We start from the raw sequence: 24841 nt of genomic DNA on the forward strand, positions 1-24841 counted from the left end.
ATATTAAACTCCAAGGAGTACAGTCTTCGGAACAAGCTGTGTTGCACAAGATTTCTGTGGATCAAGTGGCCAAATGCTATAAAGGAAATGACATATGGGCAACATCTATTTTGTTCCCCAAAGTACAGGAAGTGCCATAAAATCCTCTTGCTAAAGTGGAACAAATACTGCAAGACTTCCGGGATGTATTTCAGGAGCCCACTTCTCTGCCACCACAAAGAGCTTTTGATCATGCAATTCATCTGATTCCAGGAGCAGTCCCTATAAACTCCAGGCCCTACAGATATTCTCCCTTACAAAAAGATGAAATCGAAAGGCAAGTGAACAAAATGCTAGAGGCTGGAATTATTACTCCTAGTATCAGTCCATTTGCCTCACCTGTGCTGTTGGTCAAGAAAAAAGATGGATCATGGAGGTTTTGTGTGGACTACAGGAAATTAAATGATATAACCATAAAAAATAAGTTTCCAATGCCAATTGTGGACGAACTCTTGGATTAATTAGCTGGTGCTGCTTACTTTTCCAAGTTGGATCTTAGATCTGGGTACCACCAAATCAGGATGGTGGAACATGATGAACACAAAACAACCTTCAAAACACATTCTGGACAGTATCAATTCAAGGTGGTGCCCTTTGGGCTGGCTACTGCACCTGGAACTTTTCAGTGTGTGATGAACTTCATCTTTGCCCCACAGAACAGAAAATATGTTTTGGTGTTCATGAATGACATCTTGGTCTTTAGTAAAACATTAAGAGATCATGTAGCACACCTCACCACGGTGTTGAGCACTTTAAGGCAGCGCCAACTGTTTGCAAATAGATCCAAATGTTCTTTTGCACAGAAAAAGCTAGAATGTCTAGGACATGTCATCTCGGACAAGGGGGTGGCCACAGATCCAGCCAAAACCCAGGCCATGGTAGCATGGCCTGTGCCTGCAAATCTCACAGAACTGAGAGGTTTTCTAGGTCTGACGGGGTACTACAGAAAGTTTGTCCAAGGCTATGGAATTTTAGCCAGACCACTAACCAATTTACTTCAAAAGAAGCAGTTCCAGTGGACAGCTGAGGCACGGGTGGCTTTTGATACATTGAAGCAGGCCATGGTGAACACACATGTGCTGGCTTTACCTGATTTTAGCAAGCAATTCACGGTGGAAACTGATGCATGTGCCACTGGCATAGGTGCAGTTCTCAGTCAAGAGGATCATCCTGTGGCTTTTTACAATAAGGCTTTAAGTGCAGCCAACCAACAGTTATCCATTTATGAGAAAGAGTTCTTGGCTGTGATTATGGCAGTTGAAAGATGGAGGCAATATCTCAACAAAGGACTATTTATCATCAAAACAGACCATCAAAGCTTAGCTCATCTCAATGGTCAAGTGTTAACTACGGATTTGCAGAGAAAGGCAATGAACAAGCTGGTGGGATTAGAGTTTAACATCCAATACAAGAAGGGAGTGGACAATGGGGCGGCTGATGCTCTTTCCAGAGTAGGGCATCTACTTACTACTCATATTGTGGCAAAAGCCCACCCTTTATGGCTGCAAGAAGTGCAGAATACTTATATTGTGGACTGTGAAGCACAACAATTACTTCAGAAACTAGCTATCTCTCCTGAACCTGTGGATGATTACAGCCTCAAAGAGGGCATTATCACAAAGGAGGGCAGAATTTGGATAGGAGCTAGTGCTGCTTTGAAAACCAGGATCATATCATCTTTTCATGCTAGTGCTGTTGGCGGCCACTCAGGCATACAAGCAACATATGGCATGGTTTGAAACAGGATGTGACCAGCTTCATTCAGCAATGTACAACATGTCAGCAAGCAAAACATGAGCACTTCAAGTACCCTGGGCTTCTTCAGCCTTTGCCAGTACCATCCAAGCCCTGGGTGGACATAACAATGGACTTCATAGAGGGTTTGCCCAAGTCAGAAGGCTATAGTGCAATTTTAGTGGTGGTGGACAGGTTTACTAAATATGCACACTTCATTGCGCTGAAACATCCTTTCACTGCTTCCTCGGTGGCCAGGACTTTTCTCGCCAATGTGGTCAGACTCCATGGGCCTCCTCAATCGATCATCTCTGACAAAGATAAGATCTTCACGAGTTCTTTTTGGAAGGTGGTGTTCAAGTGCTAGAACACCACACTTCTCACGTCCACAGCTTATCATCCGCAAACAGATGGGCAGAGTGAAAGGGTCAATCAGTGTCTGGAAATGTACTTAAGATGTTCCGTTCATGACAAGCCAACTACATGGCACTCCTGGTTACCCATGGCTGAGTTTTGGTACAACACAAATCACCATACTTCTCTAGGCTGCTCTCCATATAAAGCTCTCTATGGTCATGACACTTCCTATGGCGCTTTTCCTATCAGTCTGCATTCAGACAACTGGAATGTAAATCAATGGATGCAAGAGCATCAGGGGCATTGCGAGGTGCTGAAAGAACAGTTGCAAAGGGCTCAAACAAGGATCAAACATTATGCTGATCAACATAGGTCTGAAAGGACTTTCTCTGTGGGAGATTCAGTTTACTTGAAGTTGCAGCCATATGCCCAACACTCTGTTGCAAACAGACCTTGTCACAAACTGGCCATGAAGTACTTTGGGCCTTTTACAATTCTGGAGCAGATTGGTTCGGCTGCTTACAAGTTGGAACTACTAGTGCAAGCTCAAATTCATCCTGTGTTTCACGTATCCCAGCTCAAGGAACATGTGCCAGACCACACTCCTGTCTTCACAACCCTGCCAGCGGACTGGGATATTGCAGCAAAAGACACATCACCTGAGCTCATTCTGGACAGAAGGATGGTCAAGAAAGGGCAGCGTGCTCATGTGCAGGTTCTGATACAGTGGTCAGGCTTGCCGCCAGCATCAGCTACTTGGGAGGACTATGAATCACTCCGAATGCGGTACCCAAATGCAGCCGCTTGGGGACAAGCTGCGTCTTCTGGGGGGAACCTGTCAGCACTATGGTGCAAGAGCTGACGGATACAAGTGACGGGGAGAACTACCGTGGCAGTGGTTCAGAGAAGGGTGCCTTGGCAGCAGAGATAGACTACCTGGGCAAGGATTCAGAGACAAGCGACGACAATGGCTGAAGAAAGGCGGAGTGTAGCTGGCCACTGGGCCCGGGGCGATAGCTGGAAAGTAGCTAGGGTGTGAGGGTGCGTATGAGCGGTGGGTTATAAACCGCAGTCATCTCCTGTAGGTGTTTATCGAAGAAAAAGAATAGAATCTGCTTTCCCCGTCCTCTTGTTCTTCCTCCCCAAGCCTATCTTCTCTTCCCCATCTCCTCCACCTACCGATCCCAGGGATCCATGGCTATCACAACCGCGTAGACGAGGTCGGCGTCGGCGCGGAGCAGGTAGCGCACGGCCTCCCAGTCCGTGAGGTAGCGGAAAAAGGTGGTGAGGAAGGCGACGAGGCCGTCCATGGAGCGCTCGGCCATGTCACCGCCCTGGATTTTCTCGGCGTGGAGGCTGGAGGCGACGAGGGTGTTGTAGATGATGTTGGTGGTCGAGTCGAGGAGGCCAATGGAGAGTCCGGCGCCGAGGAAGACCTCCTCTTCGAATGTCGTCGTCGTGGCGAGCCGCTCGCGGGCACGATCGTACGAGTCGCGGATCTTCTGGAGGAGCTCCGATCTCTCCCGGTTGACAACAGTGAGCCGTGGCTCGAACCTTGCAAGGTCCTCCGGCTTATAGATGCGCTCCATCGCCGCCGCCGGCAGTTGAGGCGTCTGGGAGGCGGTGATGGAACTGAACTCCATCGCAGCTAGCTATGCACCGCGCGCGCACCTTTTATCGGCGAGGCCCACGGCCTGTATTTATAGGGAAACGATTTCTCACTTCTTTGCGTCAACCGCATCGACTCGTCGCCACGGGGCCCACTAACCTCTCAATCCCCCGATCCCTTTGGTCTTCCTCCATTATCCGATTCAGATCAAGACACTTTCCAGATGCAGGTTGGGGTTTGTCTCTTTCCTCTCGGTTTCTCCAATCCAGATGGAAGCACGCTGTTGCCATCGCCGACGTTGCTGCAATCGGAGACACCCCACGCTGTCGCCGACGCTACTGCAGGCCGGAGCAATGCGCGCTACTATTTGTTGTTGTTTTGGGCATCGGGGTTGCAACGTTTCCATCGTCACCATGGCGGCATGGCTGCAGCTGCAAACAGGAGTGAGGAGCGATGCTGGCCACCACAACATGTCTTTGCTGCAAGCCTGGGAAGTGCGACGACGGCCACCAGCGCTCCAAGGCTTCCCAATGCCCATGTGGCGATGGCTGCGACGCAAGGCAACACTGGCGATGTTTATGCGACGACAACTTTTGCAAAGGTAAATAACGTTATGGTGCGACGACTTTGCACTTGTGGTTGCGACAGCTGCAACAATGTTGCAACGACACGTCAAGGCTTGTTTGTGACAATGGCTTTGCGACGATAGCCATGTTGTGGGTATGACGCCCGCAACATTGGGGATGCTACAGTGACTGCAGCAGGTGATGGTATTGTGCAGCGGCAACTGCAACATCAACACTTTTGCAAGGCATTTGACCAGATTGTGCAACGATAGATTGGATGTAAGGACGGCCGATAACTAAGAGTTACACCCTCTGTCGTTGAAAGAGTGTACTTCCAACTTTGTTGGAGAGTCAAACTATCTCAAAGGTTGACCGAGTTTGTGCAAAAACATATCAATGTTTGTGAAACCAAATAGGTATATGATGAAAATATATTTTATCATTAATCTAATGCTACTAATTTGATGGAATAATGTCGATGTATTATTGTACAAATATGGTCAAACATAAAAAAGTTTAACTTTGCAACAAAGTTGAAAGCACACTCCAGATGAAGTATCACCTGAGCAACGTGTAGCACACGTACAGTGAGCCCACACATGTGCGCGCGATGAAGCTCCAGGCCTCCTCCTCAGCTAGGCGACCGGGCGGTTGGTCAATTATTTGACTCCAGTGAATAGACACATCTTTTTCTGGCCCGTTGCGCTGGTAATACATAATGCGGCCAGTATATGAAGTTCCCACATCACAGTAAAAAAACTGAAATTCCCACAAGTCTACAATAAAAAATAAAAAAATGGAGAAAATAACAGTTCCAGGCCTCCGCATGTCTTTTTTTTTCGGAAAAACTTTCAATCTATGCATCTTCAATCATGGCAGTACAGTGAATATCAGAAATAAAAATTACATCCAGATTCGTAGACCACCTAGCGACGACTACAAGCACCGAAGCGAGCCGAAGGCGCGCCGCCGTCATCGCCCCTCCATCGCCGGAGCCGGGCACAACTTGTTGTAGTAGACTGTCGGGAAGTCGTCGTGCTAAGGCCCCATAGGACCAGCACCTCAGAACAGCAACCGCCGCCGATGAAAAATAACGTAGATCAGAAGAATCCAAACCGAAGACACACGAACGTAGACGAACAACGACGAGATCCGAGCAAATCCACCAAAGATAGATCTGCCGGAGACATACCTCCACACGCCCACCAACGATGCTAGACACACTGCCGAAACGGGGGCTAGGCGGGGAGACCTTTATTCCATCTTCAGGGAGCCGCCGCCGTCTTGCCTTCCTGAGTAGGACACAAGCCCTAACAAGATTGAAAAAAACGACTAAAAACGGAGCCCTCCCGCCGGCCCTTGCCAGGATCCACCGCGCCTCCATGGCCTTAGGGCCACCGGAGACGAGGTGGACCTGAGCCGGCGCAGACGAGAGGCACGAACCCTAACTTTTTTTTTTTGAAGGAGGAGGAGGAGGCCTCCGCATGTCTCTTCTTGCTTCATTTCCCCGGCACCTCTTTCTGTTTCGTTATGCATCTTCGTTCAAGACTTGGCCACCTTGGCTGAAGATAGGAATTGGTTTGTGTTGTAGTGTGTGGGTGTGCTATCTGAACCTTTCGTGGTATGAAAAGCATGTCAATTAGTGGCAATTCAATTTAGTAGCTGGTCAATGCATGTCACTGATGCGCGCACTCTTGATCTCCATGGGGAAAAAATTACTGTATGTCTCTTATTTCCATGGGGAAAAAGTACTACTACATGACTCCATGTTTTTTTAGAAGATAGTAAAAAAAATATTGACCAGAGTGGGATTTGAACCCACGCCCTTTCGGACCAGAGCCTTAATCTGGCGCCTTAGACCAACTCGGCCATCTGATCATTTTTGCTTAATTTTCACGTTTGCTTTCTAAAATACAGTACATGATTCCAGGTAGGCCCAACCCGACAAAGGGAGAGCCACATGCTTCCTAGACCAGCGAGGAATTTCGCTGCAATTCTGCCCCTTTTTTGCAGCACCTTCCGACATTTTGATCCAGCACAGCGAACCACCGTGATTCAGAAATCATCAACTTTCCAAGCCAACTATACAAGTACCCAGGACAGTTTTTTTGTTCGACAAAATGAGCGCACGCCCCCAAATGAAACCGATAATACTTGCAACGTTCAGCAAAATAAAACCTGACCATGGCCTCAAGGCAGTAATCAAAGCAAACTGAACCACCTCACACAGGAGGGATACACCAGCAACGTAACGCTTAACCAGCTTCAGGAGAGATTTGCTTCAACAAAACTGCCCGGAGGTGTATCATAAAACAGGAAACAAATGGACAAAAAATTTCAGATCTCGCATACGACAACAGCATCAACCCGACAAGGGGAGAGAGCCATGTACTAACCTCCGAAGACCACAGTGACAGTGCCCGGCCAGGGTCCGCAGATGAACGAGAGAAGACCGGTCTTAGAGGCAATGGGCGTCCTCGAAACAACTTCCTCCTTGTGGCGGCACAGGCATTTCCCAGAATCCTGCCCCTTCTTGCTACACCTTTCAGACATTTTGATCCAGCACAACGAAGCAACGTAATTCAGAAATCGTCATCGAAGCGAGCTGTCCAAGTACCTAGGCAAGCGGTCTAAAGCAGCTGATGCTGTACTTGGTTCAGAAGCACTGAAGCAAATCATAGACATTCATGCATGCAGGCACTTCAGGCCTCCGCTGTCCACTTAACGTAGTCATCTTTTATCTTCTCGAGCCTCACGGCCACTTCGCTCATCGTTATCCTCTGGTCCGGCGAGTCGCTGGAGCACAGCAAACCCAGCTCGAATACTGGCATCAGAAAGCTATCAACCAAGCCGCGGCTTGATGCAGAAGTAGAGCCATCGACCACTTGGGCCAGCTCTGCAGGGAACGCCTGACGAACCCACTGCCTAAGGCTCAGTCCTGCGACAAACATAGCATCCGTCGGTCTCCTTCCTGTTAAGACTTCGAGGAGCACTATCCCGTAGCTGAACACATCACTCTTCCGCGATGCTCTTCCGAGGGACCCGTACTCTGCTCGGCATGCCAGTAAATGGGAGTTAAATGTATGATTGATCAAAACTAAAAGTAATGAAATGTTTACCAATGTTGAGCATCGTGATTATTAGGAAAGACGAGATACATTAGAATTTGTTCTGCCTTGTCTTGTACTTCAAATAGATCATTGTATTCTTATATATATGCCCACGAGGCTCAAGCAATACAACAAACTATTCCACCAAATCCCTCCTTCCCTTCTAACATGGTATCAGCCTTATCTCGAACCTAAACCCTAGCCGTCGCCGCTTCCGCACCCACGCGCCGCCCCCGGGTCGGTTGGCCTCCATTACCGCCACCGGGGGCCGCGCCGCCCGTACCTAGGGTTCGTCCGCCGGCCGTGTTGGCCAGCTGCACTAGAGAGTCCTTTTCCCGAGCCCTTGCTCCGGGTTTTTTTGCTCTCTCGCCGATCGTCTTGATCGGTGTTTTTCTTTTTGATTTTCCGATCTATGCTTAATCGGTTTGCGTCGCCCGCCGCCGCCGTCGACACCCCATGCCTCTACTCCGACACCAGCGTGAACGGCCGGCTACTTCACCGACCCGATGGCCTCGCGCGACAGGCAGCCCTCAAGGCCGTCGTCCGCGCGCCGGCCCGCCCGTCGCCCTGCGCCGGCCGTCACCGCCCTGCTCCGACTGGGACATGTAACACCCCGGATGTAACTTTCCATATGTGTAACTCCAACTCTTGCCATTTCCGGTTAGGTGATATGTTATTTCCTTCGTGGTTGGGTTTTGTCTTTTGTTTTGCATTTTGTTCATGTCATGCATCTCATCTCATAGCATCATGCGCATTGCATCTGCATGTTTTCATAAATCTTGCATCCGCTCGTAGTTGCCGCTCCTCGCTTCTCTCCGTTGCGTTCGTTGACCGTTCCGAGACCAACTGTGTTTTCGTGTCCCTCTTGTCAAACCACCTAACCTCTCGGCACAACCACCGACCCCCTCTTGCGCGCGTCCGAAAACTGCTCCGAACCCGAACCAGGCTGTCGTGACCGATGGGTCCGGATTATCCCCAAACATCCCTTAAATATCTTCGGTTTCTTATTTGAGCTTCCCTAGCATGTTTTCCCGACTGTTCAATTTTTATCGGATGATCCAAACCTTCTCCTCTACCTATAAATAGACCACCTACCTACCTGCCTAACCCTAAAACCTAGGAAGCTGTCCCATCCATCCATTCCTCCCCGCAGCCATTTTCCTCCACCCGGTCTCCCTCTTCCTCGGGATCTGTTCGATCCTTCCACCCACCTCCCTCGATTTCCCCAACCGACCAACCCCCACCGGATTCCTTCGATCCAACCATCCGCTGACCCACCCACTGACCGCAGTCCTCCTGCTCGATCCGGAAGGGATCGAGGCCGTAACCCCCTTGTCCCCGTGCCTCTGCTTCGCTCAATCCAGAGGAGAGGAGCTCGTCGTCCTCAAGGTCTCGCATCCATCCCGCAGTGCCCGAGCTAGGTGCTCGTCCCCGAGCACCGTCCTCGCCCTCGAGCGCCTCCAGGCCAGCCCCGCGCCGCCCCATCTCTCCTTCTTCCCTCCCGCTGCTCTCTCTTTTCACTAATCTCTCTGTCTCTTGTTCTACAACCACCGCCATGGGGGCCAAGCTCCAAGCTCCGCCGCCGATGTACCCCGCCTCCATTCCGGCGCCGGAAACGAAACCACCGCGCCCGGATCTCGCTACCGTGTCGCCCGACCTCGCCATCTGTTGGCCTCCCGCAGCTCTCTGCATCGCGCCCCAAGTCCTCTGCTTCGCCCGTGGTCAAGCGAGACGTCCACAAACGCAGCCGCGTTGACCGCCGCGTCGCCCGCCAGATCTGCCCGTCCGCTCCATCCGGCCGCTCGCCGGAGCCCTTGCGTCCCCGCCGTCGCTGTCTTCTGCTGCGTCCTTGAACGAGCGCCTCGCCCGCGTTGACTTCCCAGCCGCGAACCAACCGGCCTCCCTCTGCTTCCGACTGGGCCTGGCCCATGGGTGAGCAGCCCCCTAGCGCCCCTCTGTTTTTTTCCGCCGATTGGGCCAGCCAGATTCGGCCCGTGACTTGTTTTTTTCTGTGCTACGAATTTGTCTATTATCCAGAGTTTGCAGTTTTACAGAAAAACCCTTAAGCATCATGCATATAATAACTCATGAACCGTGCATCGAATTAATATGTTTTATATATGTAAAATGCTTAGTTTTTCATCTAGTTTCATAATCTGCTACTTTCATCCATGTTTAAAATGTTTAACTTGTTGTTTGCATTAATTTACTTAAATGCCATGCTAAAATGATTTATTTCATAACTATTTAACCGTAGCTCCGAATCTAACAAACTTTATATGTAAATGGGGTGGAAAATGCATAGAATAACTTGGTGGCATTACTTTGCATGTTTAACAACTCTAAAATATGTTTTAGGGCAGAACAGTACCAATTCCAAATTATGCATATGAGGATTTTCCGGAATTGTTGTTTGGTGTTTCGGCCTCATTTAAACTTGCCTAGATAGGTAGTTTCATTATGCTTCACCCCTTGCCATGTTCAATAACATTTAATATTGTTGAGTAGCTTAAATGAGAGCGAACTAAATAATCCGAATGTGGTGTTTCGTCAATATGCATACTGAGCTCCACTTAACTTGTAGTATTGTTTGTTTCACTTTGCCATGCCATGCCTCATTAAACCGGTCATGCATCATACTTGCTTGTGCATCATGTAATGTTTATGTTTGCGTGTTTACCATGTCGTTTGCTTCTTTCTGGTTTGCTTCTCTCGTTAGCTTCGGTTTCATTCCGGAGTTGTGAGGATTCGTTCGACTACGTCCGTTTGTTTTCTTCATGGACTCGTTCTTCTTCCTTGCGGGATTTCAGGCAAGATGACCATTACCCTCGATATCACTTCTATCTTTGCTTGCTAGTTGCTTCGTTCTATCGCTATGCTGCGCTACCTATCACTGGTTTACCATGCCTCCCATTTTGCCATGTCAGCCTCTAACTTTTTCACCCTTCCTAGCAAACCGTTGTTTGGCTATGTTACCGCTTTTGCTCAGCCCCTCTTATAGCGTTGTTAGTTGCAGGTGAAGTTGAAGATTGCTCCATGTTGGACAGGATCATTTTGGGATATCACAATATCTCTTATTTAATTAATGCATCTATATACTTGGTAAAGGGTGGAAGGCTAGGCCTTATGCCTGGTGTTTTGTTCCACTCTTGCCGCCCTAGTTTCCGTCATACCGGTGTTAAGTTACTTGATTTTGCGTTCCTTACGCGGTTGGGTGATTTATGGGACCCCCTTGACAGTTTGCTTTGAATAAAACTCCTCCAGCAAGGCCAAACCTTGGTTTTACCATTTGCCACCTAAGCCTTTTTCCCTTGGGTTTTCGCGAGCCCGAGGGTCATCTTTATTTACCCCTCCCCCCCCCCAGGCCAGTGCTCCTTCGAGTGTTGGACCAAACTAGAGCACCGTGTGGGACCATTCCTTGGCAACTTGGGTTACGTCAGTACCTGTACGCTTTGCTTATCCGGTGTGCCCTGAGAATGAGATATGTGCAACTCCTATCGGGATTTGTCGGCACAGCGCATGGTCTTGCTGGTCTTGTTTTACCATTGTCGAAATGTCTTGTAAACCGGGATTCCGAGGTTGATCGGGTCTTCCTGGAAGAAGGTATATCCTTCGTTGACCGTGAGAGCTTGTGATGGGCTAAGTTGGGACACCCCTGCAGGGTATTATCTTTCGAAAGCCGTGCCCGCGGTTATGTGGCAGACGGGAATTTGTTAACGTCCTGTTGTAGAGAACTTGACACTTGACTTCACTAAAATGCATCAACCACGTGTGTAGCCGTGATGGTCTCTTTTCGGCGGAGTCCGGGAAGTGAACACGGTTTTGGTTTATGTTTGACGTAAGTAGGAGTTCAGGATCACTTCTTGATCATTGCTAGCTTCACGACCGTTCCGTTTGTTTCTCTTCTCGCTGTTATTTGCGTATGTTAGCCACCATATATGCTTAGTCACTGCTGCAACCTCACCACTTATCCTTTCCATACCCATTAAGCTTTGCTAGTCTTGATACCCATGGTAATGGGATTTCTGAGTCCTCGTGGCTCATAGATTACTACAACAACAGTTGCAGGTCTCGATGATACCAGTGCAGGTGATGCAACTGAGCTCAGATGGGAGCTCATCGAAGATCTTGGTCGTTGCTATGTTTCGTTTCATGTTGATCAGTAGTGGAGCCCAGTTGGGACGATCAGGGATCTAGCAGTTGGGTTATCTTCTTTTCTTTTGGCTTCGTCCGTAGTCGGACTATGTGTGTGCTCTGATTGATGTATGAATTATATGTTCTTTGTGTGAAGTGGCGATTGTAAGCCAACTCTGTATCCCATTCTTGTTCATTACATGGGATTGTGTGAAGATGACCCTTCTTGCGACAAAACCACCATGCGGTTATGCCTCTAAGTCGTGCCTCGACACGTGAGAGATATAGCTGCATCGTGGGTGTTACAAGTTGGTAATCAGAGTCATCCCCGACTTAGGAGCCCCCTGCTTGATCGAATCGCTGACGTTGTTGAGTCTAGAACAAAATGTTTTGAGTCTTAGGATTATATATATCGGAGAGTAGGATTCTTTTTACTCCTCAGCCCCTTCGTCGCTCTAGTGAGGTCTCCTGACGTAGATGTTTTGTCTTTCCTCGCCTCAAATTTCACTAAAAAAAATTTAGGATCACGCGGGTATCTTGGAATCGTTCCGATATTCTTATGATGAGAACATTGTTCTTGGTGCCTCCTGACATTTAGGGGTTGTGGCAGTGTCCCGGCGAGTTGAGATCCGAGGTGTTGTCGTCATAATTTTATCGTTGCAGTTCTGGAATACCTGAGTTTCGCCGACATCGAAAATCTCTTTTATGCAGCTAGTGGTAAGATAACCTCGACGCCACCCAGTACTGGGGAGTTCGGGAGTATTGTCATAGCTCGTATAACGGATGCTTTTCGAAGGTTGAGGTACACGATTTCCGAAGGTTTATTGGTAATGTGTTGACGGATGGATACAGCTGGATGTAGGGATTGTTAGTTTGGGTGAGATATATTGCTTCCCATGTATCCCCAACACCAGATTGCATAACCAGAAAGTTTCGGGAGTTTTATAGGTGGTAATTCAAGTAGCTCCTAGAATATCTTTCCGACAGATGCATGATATGGGATTGGGTAAATCTCTATCATATGTATTTGTTCCAGCTTATTTCTGCAAGCCAATCCTTTGTTTTGTTTTGAATTGTGGTATTCGAGTTGCTTCAATGTCAAGTGTTGATTCCATACCTTTCAAGCGGTGTTCTCATATTTCTATGAGAGTGCTAATCCTTCTTGTTTATCGAGATTGTCATGTCAATTCTTTTCCAAACCGGCGTGCTTCTCTTCAAGTGGATCCGATCATTTTCAACATCCACAAGATCAACTCTAAGTTTTCTCACCAGTGTTTGTTTCATCCATCCCAAGTTGTCTTTGTTTTGCCCGCCCTCCCACCCTTTTTCTTCAAGGACTCAGATTTCTTAATCATGTATCCTTTTATTAATGGGAAGTCTCTCCATTCTTTTCCGTTAATGTTCTTATCCGGTGATTCTCAGGAAGATACTAAGGAAGGTTCAAGTTTATCATTCTTCGTTCTCTTTTCTTCTCTGGTGGTTTCAGTTCAAGCCTTGTCGATCATTTCCTTTCCTCGTGTCAAATGCTTTCTCATACCGGTGCACCTCTTAATCATTCACTTCTCGCTATTCATTTGTTATGGAGTGCTGAAGATATCTCACAAGATTTGTGTCTCCATTATCAATCCGTTCAAGCTATTTTGAGATTATTATCTCATTCAAGTCATTTTATTCAACCGGTGCAATCTCTCTGTAAAATCATTTCAACGGTGTTTCTCTTGAGTGGGCCCTAACCCACAAGTCTTTTCCCAGGATCTTACCTGACTCTTTTATTTTTCCGAAGCTATTCTCGTATTCTTTTCGAAGTTTGACGTAAGAATGAACCTTCATCAGTCACATGCCTTCTCCTAGGTCGCTTTCAAATTATTTTCATCTTTGGCTCAACCTTTCCTCTTTTAATCCTTCCGGAGTGTCTCAACAATTCATGGTGGTGTTTCTCATCGTCATTCTCGGATTTGAAGACCGAAGAAGAGTTCCTCTTAAACCCTTACCCGTTCTTCCAAAGATGCGTAGTTCAAGCTTGATGCCATCCTCTCGTACTTGTTTTCGAGTGTGAGAATTCTTTTCACCCATTCGGAGCATTTCATGAGTTGTTTCCATTTCTTTCCTCCGAAGGCCATCATGTCATAGTTCTTCATTCTTAGCGTGTAGCTATCGTTCTCCAAATCTTACCTGTGCATCATTCAAATACCCTCTAATTAGTTCATGATCTCTTCGTTCTCATGTATCTAAATCCCCTCAAGTATCTTTATTCGTTTTCCAATTCTTCCCGGTGAATTGTGCCTTTACTACTTTCATTTTCAATTTTACGGTGGTTCGTTCAAGATTTCACTTCCTTCGTTATCATATCAATTTATTCGTTGTTTCAATCCTACCGGTGGTTCGTTGAAGACCTTCCCAAGTTTATGGTATATCTCTCTTAATCCTTTCTACGAGAATAAGTAGTATGCCAAATCCGTTGCTTGTCATCAATTTAAATTGGTGAAGGATACGCATAACATAATTCTTGTTCTTTTTTCATCCAAGTGCTTGTAACGGTATCAATTTCTCAGTTCTAAGTTGTTCATCTCTTCTTTCCAGAGTTTGTTCATCATATCACATTCTCGGTTTCATGTGTTTCATCTTTTCTTTTCCGGAGTTCTAAGTTTTCCGTATTATCTTGTCGCGAAGCTCCATCTAAATCATTGCAAGACTTCACATTGTGTTTTCAACTTCTCTTTCTTTTTATTCTCCTTTTATTACCGGAGTTCTTCATGGAGGCTCTATATGGTGGTTCATCAAGGATTCTTTTCATTCTTCAATTGTTCTTCAAGATTTCTCTCGAAGCTAAGATCCGCCAAGCTATACTCAAAAATAAACATGGTGCTCAACACATGTTTTGTTTTGAGGCGTTCAAGCATTCTTCATCTTGCATTCCAAAGTGCAATTCTTTCTACCTTATCTTTTGAGGTGGTGTTATATCATTCTTGACAATTTTTATTCATGTTTTGTGATTTACATGTTGTCAAGAATGAGGTATTTTAAGTCCATCAATCTCTTCGTTGGAGTTATTTTGGTATAGATTTCACTTAAAGCCTTCCCTAAGGAATGTTGCTATGGTGTCTATCGATAATCCAAGATTTCTCCTATCCTCTCGGCGAAAGCAGTTTTCATCTCTTCGTTGATCTCAAGCAAGCAATTGATTTTGATAGTGGCAGAATTTCACCTCAAGTTTTGAGATGTTTCCATAACTCCACAACAAGCTTGTGCTTTTCGTTGTTGATTTTCCAACAACTCCATTCAATCCTTCTTTGCAAGTATGCTTTCCAAGTTCATTTGTGGCAGAAGTTGGCATGTTCTTCTCCATTCTGTTATTCCAATGATCTATCTTCTATTCTTTCTTCCGGAGGCATCGTGATGTTGCTCTGTTCACTCATCATCTCGAATTGAGGAGCATGTTCTTTTCATGCTTATCCATTTAACCGGAGTGTTGTGTCTATCATTCCTCTTTTAACCAGAGTCCCATCCAAGTGCTTTTATTTTGCCAAGTTCATATTCTATTCCTTCCATTTCCAACCGGAGTGTCGTCGTAATTGTTCCTTAACGTTCCTTGTACATCTCGTTTCAATCGGAGTGCTTGCATGTACTTCTTGTCCATTGCAACCATTTTCATATGTCTTTCAGCCTACAAGGTTCTCGTAATGTTCCTTGTTTCTCTTTGCTAACAGAGTGTTTGCAATCTTGTTCGTCTCCATTGTATTCATTCTTTCAAGTTTTTTAACCTCTCAAGGATCGTGGTTTCACTAGTTTGTCAAAGAAGCAACTTAGTTTTACCTCCTCTCTTCCTCTTCCGTTTCTCTCCGGTGCCATCCTGGATCTCGGGACGAGATCCACCTGTAGTGGTGGAGTGTTGTAATACCCCGGATGTAACTTTCCATATGTGTAACTCCAACTCTTGCCATTTCCGGTTAGGTGATATGTTATTTCCTTCGTGGTTGGGTTTTGTCTTTTGTTTTGCATTTTGTTCATGTCATGCATCTCCATCATGCGCATTGCATCTGCATGTTTTCATAAAACTTGCATCCGCTCGTAGTTGCCGCTCCTCGCTTCTCTCCGTTGCGTTCATTGACCGTTTCGAGACCAACCGTGTTTTCGTGTCCCTATTATCAAACCACCTAACCTCTCGGCACAACCACCGACCCCCTCTTGCGCGCGTCCGAAAACTGCTCCGAACCCGAACCGGGCTGTCGTGACCGATGGGTCCAGATTATCCCCAAACATCCCTTAAATATCTTCGGTTTCTTATTTGAGCTTCCCTAGCATGTTTTCTCGACCGTTCAATTTTTATCGGATGATCCAAACCTTCTACTCTACCTATAAATAGACCACCTACCTGCCTGCCTAACCCTAAAACCTAGGAAGCTGTCCCATCCATCCATTCCTCCCCGCCGCCATTTTCCTCCACCCGGTCTCCCTCTTCCTTGGGATCTGTCCGATCATTCCACCCACCTCCCTCGATTTCCCCAACCGACCAACCCCCACCGGATCCCTTTGATCCAACCATCCGCTGATCCACCCACTGACCGCAGTCCTCCTGCTCGATCCGAAAGGGATCGAGGCCGTAACCCCCTTGTCCCCGTGCCTCTGCTTCGCTCAATCCAGAGGAGAGGAGCTCGTCGTCCTCAAGGTCTTGCATCCATCCCATAGTGCCTGAGCTAGGTGCTCAACCCCGAGCGCCGTCCTCACCCTCGAGCGCCTCCAGGCCAGCCCCGCGCCGCCCCATCTCTCCTTCTTCCCTCCCGCTGCTCTCTCTTTTCTCTAATCTCTCTGTCTCTTGTTCTATAGCCACCGCCATGGGAGCCAAGCTCCAAGCTCCGCCGCCGATGTATCCCGCCTCCATTCCGGCGCAGGAAACGGAACCACCGCGCCCGGATCTCGCTGCCGTGTCGCCCGACCTCGCCGTCTGTTGGCCTCCCGCAGCTCTCTGCATCGCGCCCCAAGTCCTCTGCTTCGCCCGTGGTCAAGCGAGACGTCCACAAACGCAGCCGCGTTGACCGCCGCGTCGCCCGCCAGATCCACCCGTCTGCTCCATCCCGCCGCTCACCGGAGCCCTTGCGTCCCCGCCGTCGCCGTCTTCCGCTGCGTCCTTGAACGAGCGCCTCGCCCGCGTTGACTTCCCAGCCGCGAACCAACCGGCCTCCCTCTGCTTCCGACTGGGCCTGGCCCATGGGTAAGCAGCCCCCAGCGCCCCTCTATTTTTTTCCGCCGATTGGGCCAGCCAGATTCGGCCCGTGACTTGTTTTTTTTCTGTGCTACGAATTTGTCTATTATCCAGAGTTTGCAGTTTTACAGAAAAACCCTCAAGCATCATGCATATAATAACTCATGAACCGTGCATCGGATTAATATGTTTTATATATGTAAAATGCTTAGTTTTTCATCTAGTTTCATAATCTGCTACATTCATCCATGTTTAAAATGTTTAACTTGTTGTTTGCATTAATTTACTTAAATGCCATGCTAAAATGATTTATTTCATAACTATTTAGCCGTAGCTCCGAATCTAACAAACTTTATATGTAAATGGGATGGAAAAATGCATAGAATAACTTGGTGGCATTACTTTGCATGTTTAACAACTCTAAAATATGTTTTAGGGCAGAACAGTACCAATTCCAAAATATGCATATGAGGATTTTCCGGAATTGTTGTTTGGTGTTTCGGTCTCATTTAAACTTGCCTAGATAGGTAGTTTCATTATGCTTCACCCCTTGCCATGTTCAATAACATTTAATATTGTTGAATAGCTTAAATGAGAGCGAACTAAATAATCTGAATGTGGTGTTTCGTCAATATGCAACACGTTGCATATTGAGCTCCATTTAACTTGTAGTATTATTTGTTGCACTTTGCCATGCCATGCCTCATTAAACCGGTCATGCATCATACTTGCTTGTGCATCAAGTAATGTTTATGCTTGTGTGTTTACCATGTTGTTTGCTTCTTTCCGGTTTGCTTCTCTCGTTTGCTTCGGTTTCATTCCGGAGTTGTGAGGATCCGTTCGACTACGTCTGTTTGTCTTCTTCATGGACTCGTTCTTCTTCCTTGCGGGATTTCAGGCAAGATGACCATTACCCTCGATATCACTTCTATCTTTGCTTACTAGTTGCTTCGTTCTATCGCTATGCTGCGCTACCTATCACTGGTTTACCATGCCTCCCATTTTGCCATGTCAGCCTCTAACTTTTTCACCCTTTCTAGCAAACCGTTGTTTGGCTATGTTACCGCTTTTGCTCAGCCCCTCTTATAGCATTGTTAGTTGCAGGTGAAGTTGAAGATTGCTCCATGTTGGACAGGATCATTTTGGGATATCACAATATCTCTTATTTAATTAATGCATCTATATACTTGGTAAAGGGTGGAAGGCTCGGCCTTATGCCTGGTGTTTTGTTCCACTCTTGCCGCCCTAGTTTCCGTCATACCGGTGTTATATTCCTTGATTTTGCGTTCCTTACGCAGTGGGGTGATTTATGTGACCCCCTTGACAGTTTGCTTTGAATAAAACTCCTCCAGCAAGGCCCAACCTTGGTTTTACCATTTGCCACCTAAGCTTTTTTCCCTTGGGTTCTCGCGAGCCCGAGGGTCATCTTTATTTACCCCCACCCCCCACCCCCGGGCCAGTGCTCCTCCGAGTGTTGGTCCAAACTAGAGCACCGTGCGGGACCATTCCTTGGCAGCTTTGGTTATGTCGGTACCTATACGCTTTGCTTATCCGGTGTGCCCTGAGAATGAGATATGTGCAGCTCCTATCGGGATTTTCGGCACAGCGGGTGGTCTTGCTGGTCTTGTTTTACCATTGTCGAAATGTCTTGTAAACCGGGAGTCCAAGGCTGATCGGGTCTTCTTGGGAGAAGGTATATCCTTCGTTGACCATGAGAGCTTGTGATGGGCTAAGTTGGGACACCCCTGCAGGGTATTATCTTTCGAAAGCCGTGCCTGCGATTATGTGGCAAACGGGAATTTGCTAACGTACGGTTGTAGAGAACTTAACACTTGACTTTATTAAAAATGCATCAACTGCGTGTGTAGCCGTGATGGTCTCTTTTTGGCGGAATCCGGAAAGTGAACACGGTTTTGGGTTATGTTTGACGTAAGTAGGAGTTCAGGATCATTTCTTGATCATTGCTAGCTTCACGACCGTTCCATTTGTTTCTCTTCTCGCTCTTATTTGCGTATGTTAGCCACCATATATGCTTAGTCGCTGCTGCAACCTCACCACTTATCCTTTCCATACCCATTAAGCTTTGCTAGTCTTGATACCCATGGTAATGGGATTGCTGAGTCCTCGTGGCTCACAGATTACTACAACAACAGTTGCAGGTGCCGATGATACCAGTGCAGGTGATGCAACTGAGCTCAGATGGGAGCTCATCGAAGATCTTGGTCGTTGCTATGTTTCGTTTCATGTTGATCAGTAGTGGAGCCCAGTTGAGACGATCAAGGATCTAGCAGTTGGGTTATCTTCTTTTCTTTTGGCTTCGTCCGTAGTCGGACTATGTGTGTGCTCTGATTGATGTATGAATTATATGTTCTTTGTGTGAAGTGGCGATTTTAAGCCAACTATGTATCCCATTCTTGTTCATTACATGGGATGGTGTGAAGATGACCCTTCTTGCGACAAAACCACCATGCGGTTATGCCTAAGTCGTGCCTCGACACGTGAGAGATATAGCCGCATCGTGGGTGTTACAGGACACCTGCATCGCCTATACCCGGCGGCCTCGCGCCATGCGGCAGCCAATCATAGCCGCCGCTTGCGCGTCGGTCCGCCAATCGATCCACGCCACCCGCCTTCGCCGTGTCTGCTCGGCAATCTGGCGGTCTACCTCACCAACCTCATCCTCGATTGCATCGGGACGGCTGCGTCAAGCTCGTCGGTTGCCTCAACTTGGGCGCCGCTGCTCTGTTGGTTGCTCGGGCCTCGCTGCCCGGGCACCGGTGCTGCTTTGGCAACCCGGGTGCCGGTGCTGACAAGCTTGTCCGCACGACGTCTCACACCGTCCGTCGTCACCGGCCTCACCTCGGACTCCGCCGCCACCCCGCCTCCACCGAGCGGCGTCACCGACCTCGCGCGCGATCGGCTTGATAATCCGCTCGCCGCGCGATCCTCCTCATCTACGTCGCGCGACCGACCTGGCCCGTCGGTTACGCACGCCTCCGCAGGTCCCGTGAAGATCGTCCCCGAGTTCAGCGCGCCCCTCCACCGATCGAGCAACGGGCTGCCGTTGCGTCGCCCCGTCGGGCCGCAGCGCCACCGCCCCGTGGTTCACCTCGCGGCTGCATCGACTCACGCATCGCCATTGCGTCGCCCCTACGGGTCGTAGTGCCACAATACGCGGTACCAGCCGCCGCCCCGAGGTCGTCCACGCGGTTGCACCGACCCGCGCTCCGCCGCTGCACCGCCCCTTCGGGCCGTAGCGCCGCGGCCCGCAGTCCCCGCCGCCGCCCCAAGGTCTTCCTACCGTCGCCCCGACCTGCCCACCGCTGCTGCCTCGCCTCTTCGGGCCGTAGTGCCGCGGCCCGCGGTTCACTTCACCATCCCCGCGCGTTGACTTCCTATGGTATGCATCGCGCCGCCTCCGTTGGCACGGGAACGCCACCGACCGCGCCGGTCTTCGTCACGCTGTCAGGGTTCTTCGCCTACTTCGAGCATCGTCGCCGCGCTCCTAACCTAGCCGCCGCCGCCGCCGTTGGTACCCCCGTAGCCGCCGCAGCCGCCCGTCCACCCCCTTTGTCTTTGTCCAGCACCAGCCCGTCACCAGCGTCGTCGTCATCTACCCCGACCGCTTCATCTACTCCGACAACCGCGAGCGACATTGGCCCTGCGCCGATTGGCGCTGCAACCGTCGTTGAGTCCTTCTCTGTTAGCCTCTCCGACTTCTTCGACATGGCGTACAGCTCATGCAGGTCCCAGTCTACACATGCCCGGTGCTGGCAACACTGCCGCGTGCCTTCGTCCACGACGTGTCCCCGGGCCTGGCAAGCCTGGAGCGGCGCTTCGTCAACTTCGTCTTCGTCCGTCTACGCATGCCCGGTGCTGGCAACACCGACGTGTGCCTTCGTCTACTGTCCCCGGGGTTGGCAACCCCGGCGCGACGCGTCGTCAACATCATCTACTTCCTGGCGCACCACTACTTCGACAACACTGCGCCCATGACTAACTCGGCGCCTCCTTGCGCCCGCGGCTCCATGGCGACTTCCTCGACACCGGCTAGCCGGACTCGGCTCCACCACCCATGCTCTCGGCTACATCGACAAACGGCACAAAGGGCTACCGCCTGCTTGAGCAACCTCGTTGGTTTTCACTCCAGCCATGACTCCGCGATGCATCGACTGTTACGACTGTGTGGGGGCGTCAGTCAGCTTGCCTTCGGATTCTTCTCCAATCTCACCGTCTGCGTCGCTACCGTTGTGACTGCGGGGGGATGTTGAGTATCGTGATTATTAGGAAAGAAGAGATAGACTAGGATTTGTTCTGGCTTGTCTTGTACTCCAAGTAGATCATTGTACTCCTATATATATGCCTACGAGGCTCAAGCAATACAACAAACTATTCCACCAAATCCCTCTTTCCCTTCTAACAACCAACAAGTGCATTTCGTTCTATAAAACAAGAACTGCATTGATAAAGATTGATGATGTGTGCTGACTAGTACCTGGTGCCATATAGCCAACCGTTCCAGGCATGCTCGCGGAGATCATGGAGCTGTCATCACCTAATAACAACCTTGCGATGCCAAAGTCCGCAACGTGCGCTGTCATGTCCCTGTCGAACAACACGTTGATGGGCTTCAAGTTGCAGTGCAACACAACCTCATAGTGCTCATGGTGCAGATACGCCATTGCCATTGAAATGTCGAGCATGGCGCCCAGCCTTTCGAGGAGTCCCAGGTGCCTTGTGCCCTGAGAGTAGTGGAGGAGTGTCTCTAGGATGCCATTGGGCATGTACTGAAGCACTAGTGCTCTAAATTCTGTGTTGGAGCATGTGTTGAGTATCCTTATCAGGTTATGGTGTCGCGCCATGCACATCACACGGCACTCAACATCAAAGGATCTAGTTGCATCCTTTCCCGCAAAAAAAAACGATCTAGTTGCATGTCCAAGCTGCAGGTCAAGAACTTTTACTGCAACCACCAAACCATTGCTCAGCTGGCCCTTGAAAACTTTCCCAAAGCTCCCAGGCCCCAACAGGTTGCTCTCGCTGAAATTATCAGTGGCATGAGCGAGCTCGTGGTAGGAGACTAATTGATGGCATATGATGTCAACCATTCCAGGAGAAACTTTCATCCCTTGCCGCTTCCAAACTTTCGTTTTGGCTATCACAACTATGCAGGATGCCACAGCTCCAATTATCACAATGATAGCTAGGAGCAAAATTTGGAGCATGCGACTGTGGGTTCTTGGAGAGTTACCCATACATGATGGAAACCCTAAACGTCAAGCACCACAAAGCCCTGAATTTCCCATCAAGGGCTGCAGGTTGATGTTTGAGAAAACGCCTCCTTCCGATATCTGACCTCGTAGGTTATTGAAAGACAGGTTCAATATAGACAGGATGGTAAAATTGGCCGGGTACTTTGGGATGGGACCCGAGAGACTGTTACAGGATAGGTCCAAAGTTTGCAAGCTGGCCAGCTTGTCAAAAGAATCTGGAATACCGTTATAGAATGAATTGTGTGATAGGTTTAAATCAATTGTCATGGTAAGTTTTCCAATCGACTCTGGAAGACTACCCATTAAGCGGTTGGCAGAGAAATCCATGTGGTAAATTTGCTTTAAATATTTGATATCAACCGGTAATGTGCCATCCAGGAAGTTTTGAGATAAATCAAGCCGAAGGAGGCTACCAAGATGAAATAAACTTGGCGGTATAGTAGATGATAACTGGTTATAAGACAGGCTAATTTGTTCTAACTTGGTATGATTGCCGATGTCCTCTGGTATGGAGCCATATAATCTGCTGTGCTCGAGCTGCAATTTTATTAGGCTCTTTAGCTTTGCAGTCTGTGATGGGATTGGCCCAAACAAGCCATTCTGACAGAGGTTAAGAAATTGCAGATTCTCCATCATCATGATTGAATCTGGAATTGCACCATACAATTGGTTTTTTGAAAGGTCTAGCACTCTAAGATTGGTTAAATTTGAAATCGTAGCTGGAAGTTCACCAACTAAATTGGTATCGAGTGCAATGGAAGTCTCCAACTGACTTGACAGATTTCTTACATAGCCAGGGAGGCCACCAATGAAATTGTTTGACGAGATGTCAAGGTACAGGAGCTTTCTACAGTTAGAAAAAATGGACAAGAAGCTGAGATCCCCCTGTAGGCGGTTGTCTGATAAACTAAGTGTCACCAAAGAATCCATGTCACCAATTGTTGTAGGTAGTGATCCATCCAGGATGTTTTGGCCCAACACAAGAAATGATAACTTGGAAAGATTACCAAGAGAAGCAGGAATTGGTCCTGTTAGTTGGTTTTCTGAAAGATGCAGATATGAGAGTTGATCTAGCTGTCCAAAATTTACCGGAATAGCTCCTGTCAGTTTGCACACCGCCAGATCCAGGACACCTAACGAAGTGAGGTTGCCAAGTGCAGGAGGGATTGGGCCAACGAGGTTATTTCGACCCAAGGAAATGAAATATAGCTGAGTCAAATTGCCAAGCCATGCTGGCACAACACCTTCAAACAAGTTATCAGGCATGGAAATAACTTTGAGGTGCCGACAAGATGCGAGCCCCAATGGAATCTGACCAGTGAATCTGGTGTTTCCCATGCTGATTATTTGCAGCATCGGGAGGCTGAAATTTTCCTTTTCAGGGATAGGGCCAGTTAAGTTGTAGTTGTTGCTGACAAAGATTGCATGGAGTTTAGACATGTTGAAGATAGCAGGAGGAAATGGGGCGGTCAGATTATTGTACTGAAGGTCAAGAAACTCGAGCACTGGCAATAAGGCGATGGAATTCGGTACCGTTCCCGACAAGCTGTTATTGCCGATGTTTAGATAAGCTAACATCGGCGTATTGTTGAATAGATTAATCGGTATCGAGCCACTGAGGTAATTCGTCTGGAGATTTATGGAGCGAAAATCACGCAAGTTCTGTAACTCTACCGGGATTGCACCGGAAAGATAGTTGGCCTCCAAGATAAGGAATTGGAGTCTAGTGAGGTTTCCTATGGTGGGTGGGATGCTACCTGACAGATCATTGCGGGCAAGGTCAAGGAATTTGAGGCGATGCAGTTTTCCTAAATCGTCAGGAATGGAGCCCGTCAGGAGGGTGTTGGGGAGGTTGATGATGGAGAGGAAGGAGAGGTTACCAAGGTGAGGAGCGAGCGATCCATGGAGGGGCACACGTGGCAGCTCCACAGCCGTGAGACGCTGCCTGTGCTTGCTGCACGAGATGCCAACCCAGTAGCAGAAAGACGTGTTGGTGGTCCAGTTGGTTGCAAGGACGCCATGGGGGTCGGAGAGCTGGGCTTCGAAAGCCAGCAACGCGGCAAGATCGGTCTCGCTGCCGTTCCCGCTGGTCAGACTCCGAGAAGAAGCGCCGACACCGGGTACTATGGTTGGCGTGGAGATGGCCCATAATACTAGTAAAGTAGGAGGGCAGAAATGTGTGAAGCGGGCCATCGAGCTGTCCGTTATTCTGCTCATCTAGCTGTTCAAATATATATAGTGAGTTTGGTCCATGATTACGTTGCTTTCCACACATTTTCAACCTCTCCTTTTATTTTTGCCCTGCCGGCCAAGTATATCAGAGATATGGAAAAAATAAGGATCATAAACTAATCATACATATCAATCGCTATCTGGAAGCTTGTATAATTGCACAGTACCAAGAAACTTTGAACATGTTCACGTCTGTTGTGCAACTGCCAATTGGCATCCTGTGATCCTGAATGCTAAGTAAGCTCTTACTAGAGGCCTTAACACTTAACAGACAATCTAATGCTAAGTAATCGTGCTTCACCAATATTTAGTTTCTCTGCCTTTGTTACTATTACTGTAGGGCGTAGACTTCAACTTTGTTTATTTTTTATAAGAGATCTCATTTTTTTTAATAGTAGATAGATTACTTCAACTTTGTAGCTTCTATATTTGTCCATTTACGCTAATAATTGAAAAGCGACCCAAACAATCCGCAAATGCAATGCAGGGATTAGTATGATTTCGCCCCTACCACTTTTCTCTTCTTTTTTTTTTTGCATTATTGTGACAGAAGAATGAACTACTCCCCCCTAAACAAAATGTAAAAT

At 48.1% G+C, this 24841-nt stretch overlaps 1 non-coding gene and 1 pseudogene across 1 annotated transcript; both read right to left on the reverse strand.

The window, feature by feature from the left end:
* Positions 1-6102: 6102 nt before the first annotated feature.
* TRNAL-AAG lies at positions 6103-6183 on the reverse strand. The gene has a single exon. It is a non-coding gene; the product is annotated as a tRNA-Leu (tRNA).
* Positions 6184-6193: 10 nt separating this feature from the next.
* Positions 6194-24215, reverse strand: LOC119361220 (annotated as a pseudogene).
* Positions 24216-24841: the final 626 nt, after the last annotated feature.

This window comes from Triticum dicoccoides, chromosome 2B (assembly GCF_002162155.2).
Source record: "Triticum dicoccoides isolate Atlit2015 ecotype Zavitan chromosome 2B, WEW_v2.0, whole genome shotgun sequence".
Lineage (NCBI taxonomy): Eukaryota > Viridiplantae > Streptophyta > Magnoliopsida > Poales > Poaceae > Triticum > Triticum dicoccoides.